This window comes from Sciurus carolinensis, chromosome 9 (genome assembly GCF_902686445.1).
Source record: "Sciurus carolinensis chromosome 9, mSciCar1.2, whole genome shotgun sequence".
NCBI lineage: Eukaryota > Metazoa > Chordata > Mammalia > Rodentia > Sciuridae > Sciurus > Sciurus carolinensis.
The window spans coordinates 17,772,799-17,788,162 of NC_062221.1; the positions used below are offsets into that span (position 1 = coordinate 17,772,799).

The 15,364-nt window shown below is 35.9% G+C and overlaps 1 protein-coding gene across 4 annotated transcripts in view; it reads left to right on the top strand.

Moving 5' to 3' along the window:
- The window catches only part of Pik3cb (phosphatidylinositol-4,5-bisphosphate 3-kinase catalytic subunit beta), a 135,251-nt gene that overhangs the window by 29,871 nt on the left and 90,016 nt on the right, over positions 1-15,364 (top strand). The window lies entirely within an intron of this gene.

The window sequence follows — 15,364 nt, forward strand, 5'->3', positions numbered from 1 at the left end:
GGGCAGTGAGACCATGAGGCAGTTTCATGAAAGCAATACTGTGGTGCTGCCTTAAGTCTTCAGGTGAGTGTGCTAGTCCATTTTTAGTTGCTATAAGAAATACCCAAGGCTGTCTTTCATTCCCTCGAGCAGTCTAAGGTGGAGCATCATGTGAATGAAAAAGAGCAGACATGCCTCTCACTCATCTTTATCAGGAAACCCATGTGCTCTGGTGTAGGCTAGATGCAAACTTCATGTACTTGTGTTCTTTTGTTTGTTTGTTTTTGTTTTTGTTTTGGTACTGGGTATTGAACCCAGGGGTACTTTGCCCCCTGAGCTACATCCCCAGCCCTTTTTATTTTTTGTTTTTAAGGCAGGGTCTCACTAAGTTGTTTTGGGCCTTGCTAGATTGCTGATGCTGGCCTTGAACTTGTGATCCTCCTGCCTCAGCTTCCTAAACCGCTGGAATTATAGACATACGCCAAAAAGCCCAGCTTTAGTGTTTTAGTTTTGAAATCTCCTTACTTACAGATTCAAATGTAAGTGTGTGATGTGGTGTCTGAAACAGACTGTATACTTTAGTATATGTTCAGCAACTTTAAGGCCAATCATTTTCCCCTTTTTCTTCTTATGCAACTTTCTCCCTTTTTTTGGGTATTGGGGATTGAACCCAGGGTTGCTTTTCCACTGAGCTACATCCCTAGTCCTTTATATTTTTTTATTTTGAGATAGGGTCTTGCTAAGTTGCTGAAGCTGACTTCAAATTTGTGATCCTCCTGCCTCAGCCTCCCGAATCACTGGGATTACAGGCATGTGCCACACTGTGTCCAGCCCTTTCTTCCTCTTTGATCAAGGCCTAGCACTGAAATGACACTGTCAGCCTGCTTCTCCTGGCCTACCATGTCCTCTAGAGAAGATATATAGTGAAATCAAGGACAAATACTTCTACAATCTTCCCAGTCTCCACCCTGTTGCCTCTGTTTACTGCCAGTAGTAAGGAAGAAATGGAAGCTACTCACAGAAGCATTTTGTCATTCATAGCTGGATAGCTTGGGAGGAAAATTGGTCTCCAAGGAAAAGATTTAAAACAGATAAGCAAACAATAAATACATGCACAGAATAAACTTAAACCAATGTGCAAAGGAGTAATCCTGAAATGACTTGGGAGAAATGCCAGCTTTTATAGAATGCTCTTTTAATTTTTATGTATTATAACTTATTTTCAAAATGACAGCAGACAGAAATAACTAAAAGGTCCAGAGCCGGGAGTAGTGCTTTTTCTACAGCTGTAAGCTATTTAAAATTCTTCTCGTGTTACTGTTTGCTATCCAGATGGCTTTCTGGCACTGGTTCAGTTCCTAGATGTGAGGGCTGTTGGTTACTCACCAGCACCACCACACACTTGTACAATTTGGCTCCTGACTCACTCTCACAGCAGTTACTTGTGGGTACCCTTTGCTTCACAGTCATTCCTGATTATCATGATGTCACTTATAAACAAGAACCAGAAATAAGTGGGAGAAAGATTTGTTGACATTCAATAGCACATACCCTAGAGTCTACTATTTCCATTGCTACTGGTGTAAGAAACAGAAGCAGTTATCCAAGACAATGAGACTTTTGTCTAAAATATGTATCTGAATGATAGGTGCAAAATGTGTCCAATGAGTCTTGGAATAGTGGTGAATGTCTATAATGCCGGCTACCTGGTAGTCTTAGGCAGAATGCTTGCAAGTTTGAGGCCAGCCTGGGCAATTTAATGAGACCCTGTCTCAAAATAGAAAATGAAAAGGACTGGGGATGTAACTCAGTGGTTGACCACTTGCCTAACACAAGTGAGGCCTTGGATTCAACAATCCCCAGTACTGGGAAAAAAAAAAAAAAAAAAGTGTCCAATGAGCCAAAATTATTTAGATATTTGCTTCACTCCTGTACTATGACCTAAAATGGTTAAATAGCAATAAAAGCCTTACTAACAGAAGTCAGGTTGGTGTGGGAGGTTGGGGGGTGGCTGCCATCCTCACAGACATCACGGAGTCCCTGAGATGCTGGCAATGTGTCATTCCTTACCCTGGATGGCAGTTTGCTATAACAGATGTTTGCTTTACAGTAATTCATTGAACCCTTCAGTTAATGTATTGAGTATTTTTCTCTTTATGTATTATTTTAAACAAATGTTTAAAATCAGAAAGTACTGTTTTATTATGTAAGAGAATTCTCTCAGCTAAATCTTCAAAGGCTAGCGAAGGTCACTATAATATGTATTAGACATTGGTAGTAAGGTAAGTTTTTGTCCTAGTAATTATTTTTTATTTTTAACTGATACACAAAAACTTAAAAATTGTATATATTAATATAATACTGTGCAATATAACTCCAGTGCTTCTTGCTCCAATCTAACTATAACTCATTACCTATTAATCAGTGTTTAACCCTTATCCTCTTAATTTTGTCTATTTAAGGAAATAATCAGGGTAAGAGGGAAAGACAGGGAATTGGAACATCTTTCTTGGAATTATATGTCCAGTTGTAACAATTCATGTCTTGATGATAGGGCTGAGCATGAGTGAATCTTTAGGAAAGAGGAAGGCAGACTGAAAGGTAGAACTCTAAAATGATTTATTAGCATTCCTTAATATAACACGTAAAGCGGGATCATTTAAATAATTTAAAATGGAGTATGTTAACAGAGTCTAACCGTGTATTTTGGAGTAATTGTTAAAACTCGTATTCTTTATAACTTTTGTAGAAAGACTATGAACATTTTTTAGACTTGGGAAAATTTTCTATCAGTTCTTATAATGCCAATAATGTTTCTCTTTTACACTGGGGTAACAATTTTGTGAATTAAGTATCTAAATTTCTCTTTATAAATTGGGCACAGTGGCACATGCCTATAATCCCACTGGCTTGGGAGGTTTAGGCAGGAGGATCCTAAGTTCAAAGCCAGTCTTAGCAACTTAGCAAGGCCCTAAGCAATTTAGGGAGACCTTGTTCATAATAAAAAATAAAAAGGTCTGGAGATATGGCTCAATGGTTGAGTGCTCCTGGGTTTAATCACTGGTACCAAATAATTAAATAAGTAAATAAAGTTTCTCTTTATACTTTTATCTAATAATAATTTTTAAAAAATCATTGGGAAGGTGAAAATTATTTAAAATTCTTTTATGCCTCTTAAGTAAACAAATTTATATGATTTGTTTGAAATTATTTCATTTATTCAGTGATTATCAGTGGAAGAAACAAAAAAAAATTAGGGTAAAAAGTCTGAATTATAGAGCATTCAGTGTTCTGATGTTCCTGAACATTTTGAGATTTACTACATTTTCTAAACCTGTCCCAAAGCATAGATTACTTTTAAGATTCTGCTGGTCTTCAAGATGGATGGTCTTCAAGATGTAATCCAGAATGAAAATTAGGAAACTCATTGTAGATAAATTGGACTGAGATCCTCTAAGGGAGGAAAAAAGAGATCTTCAAAGGAGAAATCTCAGGCCTCTGGGGTTTCTCTGGCGTTAACCTTGACTATTAATAATTTTGGAGAGGCCTAAATCTTCACCATATAAGATCCTCAATAGAGAAAGATACCTTTCATTTAGAAATGAGAAACACTGGAGTTGGGGATTCAGCTCAGTGATAGTGTGCTTGCCTAGCATGTGTGCCCTTAGTTCCATTTCCAGCATCAGAGAGAGACAGAGACAGACAAGATAAAAGGCTGAACGTGGCAGTACACACTTGTTGCCCCAGCAATTTGGGAAGATAAAGGCAGGAGGATCGTAAATTGGATGCTGACCTGGGCAACTTAGCAAGACCCTGTGTCAAAATAAAAAAGGCTAAGGATGTAACTCAGTCCCCAGTACCACAAAATGAAGAAGAAAGACAAGAAAAAAGAAAACCAACCAACCAAAGAACCCAGACACTCCAAAACTGGCAATGAATCACAATAATAGTTCATTTAAATAGAAATATAAATTCTAGTAAATGTGAAAAAAAATTTTAATTTATAAGCAAAAAAGTAACCTTTAGATAATTAAGAAGCTCTGACATTGTCTTATTAGTGCTGTTGTGAGAATACAAATTGGTACAACCTTTACAAAGACACGTTTTGAGAAAGCTTGTCAATACATATAAGTAGCCCTGAAGAACTGTATACTGTTGGTTCTTTTTTTTTTTTTTTTTTTTTTTTAACATTTACTATGATATACCACTGGTTCTAAACACTTTAGGATCTAAATGATTTTTAGTAGCATATTTTATAATTCTTGCTTTAATTTATTGAATGAAATTTATAGACATGTGTAATCTACCTATACCTGTAATAAAATATAATGTCCTAACTGTAAAGAAGGTCATTTGTGAAGAAATATTTATTATTTTTTAAAATATTTTTTTAGTTGTAGATGGATACAATATCTTTATTTTGTTTTATTCTTAATGTGGTGCTAAGGATCGAACCCAGTGCCTCACATGTGCTAATAAGCAAGCACTGTACCACTGAGCCACAACCTCAGTCCCTTTTATTTAAATGATATGAATACTCCTGCACAACTGTGGTAATGATAGTCAAATGTTGACATCTGTACATAGATCACAGTTGACTTTATTTACTACAAGTACAGACTGAGTGAGTGTTTGGCAACTTGGATTCCATGAGCAGTACATACTGCTGCTGCTTTTGATTCTGTATTATGGTATACAGACTAAATGAAAAATTCTTTTGTTGCATGGCTTTTCATTCATAAATAGAACAAAAAATCATTGAGTACTTTCCCCCTGGATTGGTACTAGATGATAGACATCTCCATAAAGAATTTTTTGTTTTGTTTTGTTTTTTGGTACCAGGGATTGAACTCAGGGGACCACTGAACCACATCCCCAGCCATTTGTATTTTATTTAGAGGCAGGGTCTCACTGAGTTGCTTTAGCACCTTACTTTTGCTGAAGCTGACTTTGAATACTTGATCTGCCTGTCTCAGCCTCCTGAGCTACTGGGATTACAGGCATGTGCTACTGCACCTGGCTAGATTTTTATAGTATATACATAAGCGGGTGGAATGTCCCTATCACATACCATTTATATTACACAAGGCCACTTGGTGTAATTTTTTTTTTCCCCCTTAAATAGGAATTGAACTCAGGGGCACTTAACTATTGAGCTATATCCCCAGCCCTTTTTATTTTTTCTTTTGAGACAAGGTCTTGCCGAGTTGCTTAGGGACTTCTTATGTTGCTGAGGCTAGCCTTGAATGTGATCCTCCTGCCTTGGCCTCCCAAGTAAATTGGAGTCTAGCCTGGAAAGTTGCTGGGATAACAGGCATGGGACACCATGCTAATCTTCTGCATATTGTAATTTGATAAAGGGGGTTTGTAGTAGCTCATTCTGCTTTCTGAGCATTGTCACAAACATTATTTTGGGTTTTAGAACCTTTATACCACAGTTGTGTAAATTGTTTTTGCCATGAGGGTTGTAATTTTGAATTATGCTCCTCTAATTTTGGCCTCCTCTTTGAATGGTTTTTGAACCATTGATCTTAAATAAATAATGCAACACAATAGTAACATAAAAATAAATATTGAACAAAAGTAAACTATAACAGAAATGAAGTAAAAATAACTTTGCTAAGACAACATCCCATTAACTGAGTCTTACTTAAGAGAAATAACAATACCATTCTGCTAGCACAGAACTCTTTTGTGGTATTGCTGTGCAAATAGTAATTAATTTGGGAAGTGTATGTGATCAAACCATCTGATAGGTCTGTGGAGACCACCTTTTGAGAAATACTGCTTTAAGTCCTTTCCCATCCAGCAGTGGGGCTGATGATTATATGCTGTGAATGGAGGCTTGATTGTTCCTTTCATTGGAAAGAGACAATTCTTATTAAAATAGTCCTCAAGTAATTTAATTAGTCCTAATTTTTTAAATGTCAAGATGCCATGCACAGTGCTTTTCTGTATGTGCTATTTTATTTAATCCTCACGCTAACTCTTCAAGATGGATACTAACTATTTTTCATAAATTAGAAACTGAAGCCCAGAGACGTTACACAGTTTATTCAAGGTCATGCAGCCCAAGCTTTAACAACTAGCTACACAAAACATGTAGATGACACCATACTACCAAAGGACCTCTTAGTGTTTCAAAAAATAAAATCTTTGTGTATCTGGTCCAGTGTTTATGAACCTTCTACCACATTAAAAAGATTTAATCAGAGTAAGAGCTCAAATACGTACTTAAAGACTCATAAAATTTAAATTCTTCATAATTAGGAAAAAGAAGTAACATTTACATATGAATACTTTTATCTGAGATAATTCCTTTGTTGAATTTAAAATTTATTTTGTAGTGCTTGTCTTTTAAGACTCAAAGCAACAATTTTTTTTTTTTTTTTTTAGGAGAAACTTCAGCAATAAAGTTTCTGTTTTAGTTCTAGGAGTTGAACCAAGGGGTACTTTACCACTAAGATACATCCTCTGTCCTTTTTATTTTTTTTTAAGACAGGGACTCTCTATGCTGTTTAGTGCCTTGATAAGTCTGAGAACTTGTGGTACTCCTGCCTCAGCCTCCTGAGTCACTGGAAATACAGGTGTGCCCAACTGTGCCTACCAAAGTATTTCTTATTTAAATTTGTACCATTTTAATATTAGGTATATACATTCCTCTATAAGAAGTTTTTTATTATGGGCTCCAGCTATTTTGGTGCATTATTATAAATAAATGATTAGGAAAATACTTTTAGAATAGAGACGAATTTCCTTAAGTGAGCTAAGAGCTTATTTTGTCTATGCCTAGAGTAGTCACAGAAGTAGATTTGGTATAGTAATTACATGTGTTATGATTTTTAAAAATTGTGTATTTATAAACATTGAAATAAACCTGGCTTGGCTATTTATGGAGGCCCATGCCTGTAATCAATCCCAGGTACTCAGGAGACTGTGGCAGGAAGATTTCAAGTTCAAGGCCAGCCTCAGCAATTTAGGTCCTAAGTAATTTAGTGAGACCCTGTATGAAATGAAAAATAAAAAGGTCTGGGGATGTAAGTTAGTGGTTAAGTACTATTGCATCCAATCCCCAGTAAAGAGAGAGAGAGAGAGAGAGAGAGAGAGAGAGAGAGAGAGAAAGAAAGAAACCTGGCTTGTAATTTAAAATTTTGCTTTATAGAGGTATGCTAAGTATAAGTAAATGTATCTTCTTTATAGTTACATTGAAGATCTGTAGTTTAAGAAATACTAATGAACACAGACATGTTAAGAATAGATGACCAGGGCTGGAGATGTAACTCAGTGGTAGAGTGCTTACTTAGCATACAGGAGGCCCTGGGTTCAATCAAAAATGAGTCAATGCAGTCAACTTTCCTCTTAGTACTGCCTTTATAGTGTCCCAGAGATTTTGGTATGTTGTATCAGTATTCTCATTTACCTCTAAGTATTTTTAAATTTCATCCTTGATTTCTTCTGTCCATTCATCATTCAATAGTATATTATGTATTCTCCATGTGTTAGAGTAGCTTCTATTTTCTATTTTGTTAATTTCTGATTTCAGTCTATTATGATCTGATAGAAGACAGGATATTATCTCCATTTTTTTTTTTTTGTATTTACTAAGAGTTGCTTTGTGACATGTTATGGTCTGTTTTAGAGAAGGATCCATGTGCTGCCAAGAAAAAAGCGTATCGCTCATTGATGGATGAAATAGTTTCTTTATTTAGTTTTTGTTTAGAAGTTCTGTCCAGTAGTGAGAGAGGTATGTTAAAGTCACCCAGTATTATTGTGTTGTGGTCTATTTGATTCTTGAAATTGAGAAAGGTTTGTTTTATGTACATAGGTGCTGAATTGTTTGGAGCATAAATATTTACAGTCATTATGTTTTGCTGATGTTTAATTCCCTTCAGTAGAATGAAATGTCCTTCTTTGTCCCTTCTGCTTAACTTTGACTTGAAGTCCACTTTATCTGAAATGAGGATGGAAACCCCTGTTTGTTTACTCAATCCATATGAGTGATATGTTTTTTCCCATCCTTTCACCTTCAGTCTGTGGATGTCTTTGCCTATGAGGTAAAATCAAGAATCAATAAATGGGATGGATTCAAACTAAAAACCTTCTTCTCAGCAAAAGAAACAATAATGTGAAGAGGGAGCCTACAGATTGGGAGAAAATCTTTACCACGTGTATCTCAGATAAGGCATTAATCTCTAGAATATATAAAGAACTCAAAAAACTTAACACCAAAAAAAAAAAAAAAAAAAAAAAAAAACCAACCAAATAACCTAATCAGTAAATGGGCTAAGGAACTGAACAGATACTTCCTAGAATATATACAGTCAATCAAAAAAAACATGAAAAAATGTTCAACATCTCGAGCAATTAGAGAAATGCAAATCAAAACTACTCTAAGATTTCATCTCACTCTAGTCAGAATGGCAATTATCAAGAATACAAGCAATAATAAGTATTGGCGAGGATATTGGGGAAAAGGTGCACTCATACATTGCTGGTGGGAATGCAAATGCTGCAACTGTTATGGAGAACAGTATGGAGATTCCTCAGAAAACTTGTAATGGAACCACCATTTGACCCAGGTATCCCACTCCTCGGTTTATACCCAAAGGACTTAAAATCAGCATACTACAGTGACACAGCCACATCAATGTTCATAGCACCTCAACTTACAATAACTAAACTTTGGAACCAACCTAGGTGCCCTTCAACAGATGAATGGATAAAGAAAATGTGATATATTTCTCTATCCATACACACACACACACACACACACACACACACACACATACACATATATATGTATGATGGAATATTACTCAGCTTTGAAGAAGAGTGTAATTATGGCATTTGTTGGTAAATGGATAGAGTTGGAGAATATCATGCTAAGCAAAATAGCCAAACCCAGAAAGCCAAGGGCTTTCTGCTGGTATGCGGATGCTAATTCATGATAAGGGCAGGTGGATGCTAAGGAAGAATAGAGTTACTTTATATTAGGTAGAGGGGAGTGGAGGAAGGGGAACTATGGGGGAAGGAACCATAGTAGAGTGAAAGAGAAATTATCACCTCATGTACATGTATGACTGCATGACCGATGTGATCCTACAATATGTAAAATCAGAAAAATAAGAAATTATACTCCATGTATGTATGATTTATCAAAATGTATAAATGTATTCTATTGTCATGTACAACTAATTAGAACAAATAAAAAATTAATAATAAAAAAAGAGTCAAGGCTCTAAACTGAGTGCCTCCTTGGGGTTCATTCAAAGTATCTAAGTCATAGAACTTTAAAAGAATTTGTAAGCTGTATGCCCTATTAAAGAAACATTAAACTGTATTATCTTTCCTTCCAGCCTTAATATCTGTGCATTAGGTTGTGCTTGTGGTTTGTTTCTTTTTTACTGTAAGCACAATTCTAATTATACTATGCATACTGTTTTCTGTTTTACTACTTCCATGCCATTTATTAACATCACACATTTGATAAACTTCAGTTTTAAATGACTACATACCAAATCATAAAGTGGATGTACCAGTTTGTCAATTATTGCTTTATGTTGGAACAGTTAGGTTGTTTGAAACTTTTAAGTATTTGATTTATATTTTATATTTTGATTTATACATGAACTTTTTTTCTCTAGTTTTAAATAAGTACATTACAGAACTGGAATTACTACTGGGTTAGCAGGTATAAAAATTTTTGAGGATCAATTGCCTATTTGCAGATATTTTCTAAAAAAACAATTTAGAGAACTATCTTCATTTTGAGAGGATACATTTAAATTTTATTTTTCTATAAATGATGGGCATATAATATTTTAGCTAGTCTTCAGTAACCTGTGGAATTACTTTAGAGATATATCTTACCTAGAGTTGCAGTGATTCAGATAAAATAATGTATATATATATATATTTTAAATGAAGTTCTCCACTGTTCAGTTTTTAAACAATTGAGGCTCATTTGTTGTCGTGAGCAGTGTAGGGAGTGGGGATTGAGACCCAGGTGCATCCCATCACTTGAGTTGCCTTTGAATGAAACCTAAAGGTTTTAGTAGCAAATGGAGTGCTGGTTCCAAGTGTCTCCTTCTAAGTTAAGGTTTCATTTTTTTATGAGTAGTCACCTTTCTTCTAACTGTATGATTCACTAGAAAAGACGTGGGGTAAATACCCTTGTTCCTGATTTTTAAGAATTATGCTTTTGGTCTTTTACAAATTTCTTCCATGATTTTCCAAAGTAGTTTTTGGTTGAATTTGGGTCATAATTACACTTTTAAGAGTTTAGTTGAGCCATTTGTCACTGCTGAAGTTCTTATGCCCTCTGATAGTTTCCTTGAAACGATGTCATAGCTTTAAAAACTGCTTGTTCTTAGCCTTTGATCTTTTGCTTTCATGCTTAAACAAAAGAATGATAGAATAGTGATAGTGCAAGGATAGCTGAATCCTGTGAAGAACATTTCCTAAGGAGAGGGAGAAGGGTGGGGGAGGGGGAAGAAAGAAAAAGACAGGAGAGGGGGAAAAGTATGCTATATGGTAATTTCTTTGTGGGGTTAGGGGAGGGACTTTGTTCCTGGCTATGTCTATTGTCTTTGTGTCTTCCTGGATCCATTTACTTAATCTCTCTCTCTTTTTATTTTCTTATCCTAAAACACTTAACAACCTGAAACTCAAAGACTGGACTCTTGTGTATATGTGGTGCTTCCTATAAATAATGGTGACTAAGGGAAATAAGAAACAGTATATTTTATTTTCAACTTGGTAGCAATAATTTTGTTTTCCTAAAACTATCTCTACAAAACAAGATTTGTTACCAGTTGGTCTTGTTACCTCGTTTATTTAGCAACTGTATCACAGTTTTAGCTTTGACAAAGGGCATGTTTTTTTAATGATAGCACACCACATTTTGTGAGTTTTGCCCCTCCATCAATACCTACCCTGCAAGGTCATGCATGCTATAAAACATCCTCTAGTTTTGTTTTGACCATCCCATCAATACATTTGTCTTTTTTAAATTTGGGAACCAGGGATTGAATCCAGAGGTGTTCAACCACTAAACCACATCCCCAGTCCTTTTGTATTTTATTTAGAGATAGGGTCTTGCTGAGTTGCTGAGGACCTTGCTAAGTTGCTGAGGCTGGCTTTGAACCCATGATTATCCTGCCTCGGCCTCCTGAGCCTTTGGGATTACAGACATGTACCAGTGGCACCCAGCTCCATCAGTACATTTATTAACCCCAACATTTGAATACTAAGAGCTAGTTTATTGTTCAGATCTGTTAAAGGACTAAGTTTTCTTGACTTAGAGCTTCTTATTTAACTCTTAATTAGCCAAAGACAACCCAACAGACACATACAAGAACCTCCTTTGATTGTCAAGTAGAAATGTGTTGTGGGGAAGGGTTTTTTTCTGGTAAGCATGGACAATTGTAAAGCTAAAGAATAGAACTTGCCTTTATGATGTGCTTTAATGTGTCACATGAGGCTGTGAGTATAACTCAGTGGTAGAATGCTCACATAGTATGTATGAGACCCTAGTTTTGATCCCTAGCACCAGGAAAGGGGAGGGAAAAAAAGGGGGAAGGGGAGATATCACAAGAAAAATACTTAGCCTTTGCAATGTGTTTTGCCATTTTAGAAATTTAAAAATTTTTTGTAGGGAAATACAGCATATTGAAAAGAGCATAAAAACATAAATATAGAGCTTAGTGAATTCTGAAATGAGTTATTTATTATTTTATATATTAAAAATAACAACTACCCTGACATATGGGAGTTCCCCAGCTTGTCTAAGTTTGATGGAGAATGCCATATCCTGAAAGTAAGCGGTTCCATAGTGGAATATCAGTTGAAAATATATCATTTTTGGAAATGCCTGTAACATCACTGGGATTGCAACATAGTGAGGGTTTCATACTTAAGTTATAAGAGAGACCTTTATCATGTTTCTTATCACATGTGATGAGATTGTAGCTTATAGGCATGCTGGTATCAGGCAAAACCTGACCTGTAGTAACTGGTAATGCAATCAGAACTCTGTTAGTATTTTCCTACTTTATTCTTTTACAGAAAAATGCACACACTCAAAATATAGATTGAGATTTTGGTAAAAGTGCATGAATTGATTTGAATATCTGAGTTAAATCATTTCAGTCTTCTTAAGAAGTTCTAGATGTAGGTATATGGCATTTCATCTGTGTATTGGTAAGAACATTTTACACAATGTTAGAAATATTGGAGTACTGCAAGGACTCAGATGCATGCTTGGAAAAGTGTGGACAAGGCAAACTTCTGCAGAAGGTCGAGCTACCAAAGAAAATCCAGTAAGTAAGTGCACCTGGGTGGGCAGTCTGCCTGCTTTTGTCTCTAATTCAATACTGCCCCTGCTTTGACTGGAGGAGCTTGGGGTTACAGCCTACACCATTAGCTAATTTTCAGATTGGGGTGTACAAAGGGGAATGCTGTAATTAAAATAGCTACAATTGGCTAAATACTATATTCTGAAAATGGATCACGGAACTTTCTCTCTCTCAGACATATTGTCACTTTTTTCTTTGGTACCAGGGATTTAACCCAGGGGTGCTTAACTAGAATCCCATCCTCAGCCCTTTTTATTTTTTATTTAGGGACAGTGTCTCGCTCAGTTGCTTAGGGCCTCACCAAGTTGCTGAGGCTGGCTTTGAACTTGTGATGGTGCTGCCTCAGCCTGGAGCCACCGGGATTATAGGCATGTGCCACTGCACCCTGTTCATAATGTAACTTTTGGAGGCTGTTAATGGCATTAGACTAGGTGCTAAATGACTACACTGAAGGCTGTATAGTTTAATATTTCCTGTCAAGCATGATTGAAACCACACTTTTATTTATTTAAGCCACATTTTAAGTATCTAATATAATTGTTCTACCAGCAAATTCTATAGAATTTTTCATTCAGTGCTTCATTTAGCCATAAGTAAATATTTATCAAGGGCTTAAAATGCTTGGGACACACAGAGGAATACCAAGTAGAAGATTCCAGTAATCCAGAAATGTAAGAGTTTTTCAGGAGACATGGAAGTGAGGACATGGTAAAGAGAGGGAATAATTTGTTTCAGGTAGGAGGCAGGAGAGAATATAGAATATGCTGGCAAGTACCAGTGTTTCAGCATGACTGGACATATATGTTGTGTTAAATTACCAATTTAGTCAGAAAGCAGTGTAGGAGCTCAATTGTGATGCCTTCTCAGGTTTCATTTTTATATATAACCGTGTCATCAAGAAATTCTGGAATCCACCTCAGTGCTTTTTCTACTAATAGCCCAGAAGTTTAGAGTTTCATGTCTAGAAAGTTGATGGGATTGGTGATAAAGTGCATTCAGAGCCTGGAAAAGATGGCTGCTTTGGGCTCTGCTGGTTAGGATGTCTTACTGTTTTCAGTTGTGTGGTAAGGGTGAGATACGAGGGTTCTGTTTGTATAGTTTCAGTCTCCTGTTTGTTGTTTTTGTTTTACTTTGGTAGTGGGGATTGAGCCCAAGGGTGCTTTGTCATTGAGCTACATTCCCCAACCACCCCATCTTTATTTTGAGATTGTCTCATTAAATTGCTCAGTCCTTGAACTTGTGATCCTCCTGCCTCAGCCTTCCAAGTTGCTGGGATTATAGGCCTGTACCACCATGCCTGCTCATGCTCCTGTATTATTATTTATATTCTTTGAGAGATTTAGTTTCAGTTGAGAGAGTCTTGCCAAAAACCAGGAGGAGGTACAGGTTATCATGATTGTCATTCTGTGACAAATGGCTGATGTTTCATAAGCCTTTTCCCCACTCCTCCCTTGTGCTGGGGATTGAACTCAGGGCCACACCCATGTTAGGCAAGTGCTCTACCACTGACACTGAGCCATACCCCTAGCCCTCATAAGCCTTCTTAATTTTAAAGGCTAACTTTGTTTTTCCTCTCAGCTTTTGTTAGTAATTCTTAAGACATAGTGCTTGCTCTGACTTGTTCAGGTGTTGACTTTCCTCTGTTTGTCTTTGCATGGTAGTATTTGAATATATGAAAGCATCTTTCTTGATGCAGCATGTTTTCATTCAATAGATATTTACTGAATGCCTATTACATGCAAGATTTAGAAGCTCCTTCACTGAAAAAACTTCCAAAGGCTGCTTTGTAGTGATTTGTCTAAAGTAATTCCGGGTCTAGTGACTGTTTCGACATGATGACTTTGTGTAGTTTTGTTCTCATCTATGAAAGTTTTATCAGTGTAGAGTTACTAAATATGTAGGGATCTGTCCATAGACTGTGATGAGAAACCAGAGCTTAAAAATCATGGTCTGAACCCTCCAGGAGCTTATAGTCAATCCATATTTAAAATTTCCATTTTGTTTCAATGATAGTTTTTTATATTATCTTGTTCAAATTTACACTGGGTCTGGCCATATCTTCTTTTTAAATTTTTATTGGTACATTATAATTATACATAATAGTTGGGTTTATTGTTATATACACAGGCACACAGTGTGACAATATATTGACCATTTTCATTCCCCAGTACCTCCCCTTGTGGTTATATCTTCTAAATGCTCTTTTATTCTTTAACAGGTGTTCCACCACCACCTAACCCCTATTCTTGTTATTGATTAGCTGAATAAACCTTATTGTTAGTTCTGTGGAACATCCCACATTTGCACTTGGCTGATTACTTCCTTGAAGTGTTTAACATCTTCCTCTATTTCATGTAATTTCAGCTGATGTAGATCAACTCTAGAGGCTCTATTAAACTCAGATTCAGTTTTGTTTTCTTTAAAGACAAGTGTAGGGGTGGGTAAATACTTCCTGTTGCCAGTATTTTGTGAGAAGCATAGTGTTTGGTGCTCCCATTTTCTGTGATGATAAGAGCAATCAGAGGGTTCAGGTGGTGTCAAGAAGATACATTTATTGGAAAGTTCCTTATCATCCTTTCACTCATTATTACTGTTTTTAAAATCTATTAATGATTTTTATCTAATTTCATTAATTCGTTAGAGATTACAAAATGGCGATTTTTCTAATTTAAAAAAAAGACAAATTTAACCCTCATCTATAATAACTTTATTTTGAAATTAGAGTTAGTACACACAGATATGTTTGATTTACTTCCTCATTTTTATCATTTTTTAAATTAATGAGTCAGTGGTGTCTTAGCAGTCTCCAGTAGTGACCAGTGAAGAGTTTGTTTTTTATGTATCATTATTAACTCCTCTATTTTTTATGTATTTGATGTGTTTTTCAATTCATGAAAGTTGTTATGGTTTCTAAAGATCAAAATGTGTAAATAGATGTTTGAGAACAGGGCTTAGTTCTCTGCTTCTGCAGACAAATGAAATCCACGTGAGCTAAAGGTCTCCCTGATTTTCTTTCTGGGTTCTTGTCT